At 44.9% G+C, this 5655-nt stretch overlaps 1 long non-coding RNA gene across 1 annotated transcript; it reads left to right on the forward strand.

The window, feature by feature from the left end:
* Positions 1-4031: 4031 nt before the first annotated feature.
* LOC122419743 lies at positions 4032-4843 on the forward strand. Its single transcript, XR_006262977.1, has 2 exons — positions 4032-4251; positions 4537-4843. It is a non-coding gene; the product is annotated as an uncharacterized LOC122419743 (long non-coding RNA).
* Positions 4844-5655: the final 812 nt, after the last annotated feature.

A 5655-nucleotide genomic window follows, 5' to 3' on the forward strand; every position in this document is an offset into this window, starting at 1 on the left:
CAATTTGCCTCCATACTTCCAAATAATATATGATATAATCCTCTTTAAAAAAAAAAAAAAAATCCTATTACTTGAGCCAGCTGGGATTTCCAGGTGGCTCTAGTAGTAAAGAATCCACCTGCCAACGCAGGTGACTCTGGTTCAATCCCTGGGTCAGGAAGATCCCCTGGAGAAGGAACTGGCAATCCACTCCAGTATTCTTGCCTGGAAAATCCCATGGACAGAGGAGCCTGGCGGGCTACAGTCCGTGGGGTCACAAAGAATCGGACATGACTGAGCACTACTACTACTATTGGCTTTTTACTCTGGCAGATTAGATACTAATTCAGTCACACCATCTCTTCCCTTCATTATTCTCCAAAAATTATCTGTCTTATTTTTTGAATCATATCTACATTTGTCATCAGCAAAGAAAGACCATTAGCAATTCCTGGGAAATTAAAGTAGAATCCGGGTAATAAAACACAGGCTATAACCTTTTTGTTTTCCTTTGCGATGCGTTTCACTTGTTCATAGAGGGCCACACAGGGGCCTCGCATCCAGCCCTTCAAACCAGAGTTCCCAAGTCCGCAGGCGGCAGCTGACACAGCCAAACGCCTGCCGAGGACCAGCCACGGGACTCAGTTCAAGATGGCGGCGGCAGGGCGTCTGCAGAGATGCTGCGCCTGCGCTGTGACCTAAAGCCGGAGCAGGACGCCTGCCCCAGACCCAGGAGGGCTCCGCCCCATTCCTGGCGCCTGCCGAGAAGCCAGCTGAGCAGCCCCAGCTCGGGCCTATGGAGAGCGTGCCCTCCAGAGCCCAAACACAGGCCTCTCCATTCTCTTCCTGTTCTGTGCATGCGCGCGGTGTCTCCGACTCTTTGCAACCCCAAGGATGGTAGCCCACCAGGCTTCCTCTGTCCGTGGAATTTTCCAGGCAAGAATACTGGAGCCAGTTGCCATTACCTTCTTTAGGGGATCTTTTCCAACCCAGGGATGGAACCCTTATCTCTTCTGCACTGGCAGGCCGATTCTCTACCTGCTGAGCCACCTCCGCTCTCTTAGGAAAAAATAAAGCTTTCCTTTGCTTCGGAATCAAACCTGGTCTCATTCCATTGGCTCTAATGACGCCTTGCAGGAGGACCCTTGTTAGGGCCAGACTCGAAAGTGTTGGTAACATAATCACTTTTTATTAGGACTATAAATATTATTTAGGTAACATACTATGTCAAGTAATATACTGTGATTACACTTCGTTTCTTGTACAAACTTCTTCATTCTTTCTGGAGTTATTTCTCCACTGATCTCCAGTAGCCTATTGGGCACCTACTGACCTGAGGAGTTCATCTTTCCGTGTCCTGCCTTTTTGCCTTTTCATACTGTTCATCGCATGCTCAAGGCAAGAATACTGAAGTGGTTTGCCATTCCCTTCTCCGCTGGACCACATTTTGTCAGAACTCTCCACCACGACCTGTCCGTCTTGGGTGGCCCTACACAGCATGGCTCATAGTTTCGGTGAGTTAGACAAGGCTGTGGTCCATATCATCAGATTGGTTAGTTTCCCCTGACTGTGGTTTTCAGTCTGTATGCCCTCTGATGGAGAAGGATGAGAGGCTTATGGAAGCTTCCAGATGGGAGAAACTGACTGGGAAATTGGGTCTTGTTCTGATGGGCGGGCCTGTTCAGTAAATCTTTAATCCAATTTTCTGTTGGTGGGTGGAGCTGTGTTCCCTCCCTGCTATTTACCTGGGCCAAACCATGGTGGAGGTGATGAAGATAATGGCGACCTCCTGCAAAAGGTCCCGTGCATGCACTGCTCCACTCAGTGCCCCCAGCCCTGCAGCAGGCCGCCACTGACCCACGCCTCTGCCGGAGACTCCTGGACTCTTATGGGCAAGTCTGGATCAGTCTCTTGTGGGGTCACTGCTCCTTTCTCCTGAGTCCTGGTGCACACAAGGTTGTTTGTGCCCGCCAAGAGTCTGTTCCTCAGTCCTCTGTAAGTTCTGGCAGCTCTATGTGGGGTTAATGGCGACCTCCTCCAAGAGGGCTTATGTCATATCCACATCTGCTGCACCCAGAGCCCTTGCCCCTGTGGCAGTCCACAGCTGACCCGTATCTCCACAGGAGACACGCAAACACAATTCTTAGTCTGTGGGGTCTCTGGGTCCTGGTGCACACAAGGTTTGTTTGAGCCCTCCGAGCGTTTGAGTAAACTCCAGGATTTGACGAGGGGCGGGGAAGCCTGGTGTGCAGCAGTCCATGGGGGCGCAGAGTCAGACACAACTGAGAAACTGAACTGAACAACCTTCTATTTATTCCAGAATTAATAACTGTCCTTTTTTTTTTTTTTTTACTTTACTTACTTTACTTTGACCATCTGACTAAGCATACCCCAGGACCTCTATAAAATGTCCCTTCTGAATTCTGAAGACAGTTTTCCACAAAGGAGAATTTGTCAGATTGTTCTGTTCCACATTTTGGTATTAGATCCTGCTTCCTGGCTCCCATCCATTCTTTTTCTTGTATTTCCTCATTTTAGTGGACCATATCATCCATCCAGTAACAACCAATACCCTTGTGTCAATGCCTCTTTAGTCACTGTGGTTGTCTAAAACATTCTCTAGTAGATTCCTCAAAAAGAACTCACAGAACCATTGCTTCCTCATTTTTGACCTGGTCGTGACAGCAGGTCTGAACTCTGTATTTTGTTTGGCTGGATATAAACTCCTTAGCTTACATTTTCCTTCCTTCAGTATCCTAATTGTTAGTTCATTGTTTTTCTGGCACAACACATTGCTCTCAAACCACCTGATGAAAATTTATTTCCTTTCCCTAACACATGAATTGTCTTTTAGCCTTAGACACCTTGAAGATTTTTTCCTTTCCTTCAAGTCCCATATGCCTACTAGACTATGTATCAAGGTTGATCTTTTAGAGGTCAGTTTCCCTAATTTTTGCTTTTAATCTGAGGCTTGAAATCATCTTTGGTTTCAGGAAAGCTTTCTTGAATTATAAACTTTAGCATTTGCTGTACTCTACTTCTTTGGTTTTCTTCTTTGAGGATACCTACCACCTGTATATTGGATCTTCTTTGCTAATCCTATCAGTCTCAAATTCCATTTCTTCATTTCTGCTTGATTTAAAAAATTTTTCCCTTTCCCCTCTTCTGTTTCTCTAAGCAATATCCATGGTGGTTATTTTCTTTTGTTTTCCCCCTAGTTTCTCTAGCTCTGAAATTTTTTCTTTTATCTTTACTTTTGTGAATCCTGTTGTTTCACATTTAAATGTCACTTTCTCCAGTGTTTCCTGAGTTTCCCTAATTCTGATTCCTGTTGTTCTCTCATAATTTCTACCCATTTCTTTTAGCTTTTTTTTTAAATTTTTTAAATTTTTATTTATTTATTTATGTTTAGCTTTTTTTTTTTAATATTAGTTTACAATTGTCATCTGCTTTGTAGGAATATTTTTCTATACTATCTTTCATTGAGTAGGGATGTTATTCTACTTATTTCCCTGCTTTTAATAACTCTGTATTGATTCACTCCCAACCTTTTTCTGCTGCTCATTTTTCAGAGGTTTTACCCTACTTTTAGTAAGGAGGGTTGAATGGATAGCTTTTCTAATTTCATAGCGCTAGGATTCCCTCTGGTGTTATTTTTGAAGAGATAAATATCAATATACAACCTTGAGCTTTCTGAGACATACTTTCTCTGTTTCCCCTCTCCCGTTTTCATCAGAACTTCTCACTCCTTTTTCTTCATTATTTCTATTCATAGTTTGGATTCTACTCCCAGCAGTTTCTCCGCAGTGCAGAACTTTGCCTGGAATAAGAAGGGAACTTTTGGTTTCTCATTTCTAGAGTTGGCAGCACCCAGATCACCCCAAGTTCTCTCTCATTAACCGTAGTCTCCGGCGTTAGTCACAGATTTAACTCAGAGTCTGGTATGGGGATTTTAAACATTGTGGTCTTTTGACCACATCTCCCTGTCAGCCAGGACGTGTATGCTGGCTCCACACTGCTGTGCCACATTCCAGTCCCAGGGTTTCCTTGAGCATGTGTCACTTTAAGAGGCAAAGTTTGAAAGGACTGGGGGAAAGTGACAACAGCGACATTTATGAAACCCCTTGAATCCCTCTCCACACGAGAGCTGCCAGAACAACCATTAACCTTGAGTTTTTGTTTTTCCAGTGTTATTTTAAATAATGGCAACTCACTGGATCCATGGTTTTGGTTTTGCTCTCCTTGCTGTTCTGCCTGAGACCCGAGTTTGAGGTGAGTCTATGATCTCTGGCTTACATAATCCACGCTTTCATCATTTGTAAATAAGATTAAGAATAATACCACAGAGTTATCAAAATCAGATGCGATGACATGGAAGTTTAAACTTATGAAATTGCCTATGATTTAACCTGACATGCAAAAAAAATTATAAACTGTAAAATCATATGCTATTGTTAGTTATTTCAAACTCGATTTATGAAATATGTGGAAACCTGTAATTTTATGTTTAACCACATTGTGCCAAATATGCTTTTTTTTTCCTGCCTCTTGCAACAGAATATTGCTTCCAAAACAGCCATGATTTTTGGATTTCCCTGGTGGTCCAGTGGTTAAGAATCTGCCTGCCCATGCAGGGGACACAGGTTTGATCCCTGGTTGGGAAAGATTCCACAGGCTTCAGAGCAACTAAGCTGGTGAGCCACAGCTACTGAAGCCTGCCTGGCTTAGAGCCTGCTTGCTGTCAACAAAAGCATCCGCATTGAGAAGCCCCTGCGCCACAACAGAGAGCCTGGCTCCCTGCAACCAGAGAAAGCCCTCAGGTAGCAAGGAAGACCAAGCACAGACAAAAATAAAAATAAAATTTTTAAAATGTATTTTTAAAGAGTGAAGATTTTTATCTGGCTTCTTCCCGTGCCATTTCCTCACTGTCGAATCTGGTGCCTCGCACACCGGGTAAGCACTCCAGAATGACTTGATGAATGAGTGAATGACTTGGGCTAACGCTGCCTTAAAGCATATTGTGAAAGATAAAACGAATGAGCAAAACATAAATTCTGATCAGGCAGTTGTTGAACTGGACCTGTGTAACATGCTCTGCCAAACTTTTCCTTCCGCATCTCCGTTTGCTTTGCATCCCTGCCAAAAAAATAACATTGGCCCCTGCTGTGGAGCCGGGATGAGGCAACCCCCGCCCCCCGCCGGGCAGCGGCCAGGAAGGACTCCTGCGAAAGGCGGCCGCGTCGGTCACCCAGCCTCCAGCCTCCAGCCTGAAACAATGCGCAGAGTAGCCGGGCTGAGAACAAGGGACAGCTCTGTCCCTCTCTCGCTGGCGTTTATGGAAGGAAGCCTGGCTGTCTGTTTTTAAGCAAACAGACTTGCTTTAATGGAGCAATCTGTCAAAATAAGCCGAGCTGCAAGGGCGTGGGGGGGTGGGGGGAGGGTGCAGCCCCGCTTCCGTCTCCCGTGGGAGCTGTTTATTTGAGGATGACAAATGGGAGCGAGGCAGAAGCCTGCGGTAATGACACTCAAAGCAAGAAAAATAATAGCGTGTGGCTTAGGATGGGCTCATCTTCACTCGATGTATATACGGCTTTCGTGTGTTTAAAGAACCAGCCCCTTCTATTTGCATCTCAAACACCCCCGCCCAGGAGCAGAAGAGTGCAGAAGCTTTACAGG

The sequence above is a fragment of the Cervus canadensis genome, chromosome 17, assembly GCF_019320065.1.
Source record: "Cervus canadensis isolate Bull #8, Minnesota chromosome 17, ASM1932006v1, whole genome shotgun sequence".
NCBI lineage: Eukaryota > Metazoa > Chordata > Mammalia > Artiodactyla > Cervidae > Cervus > Cervus canadensis.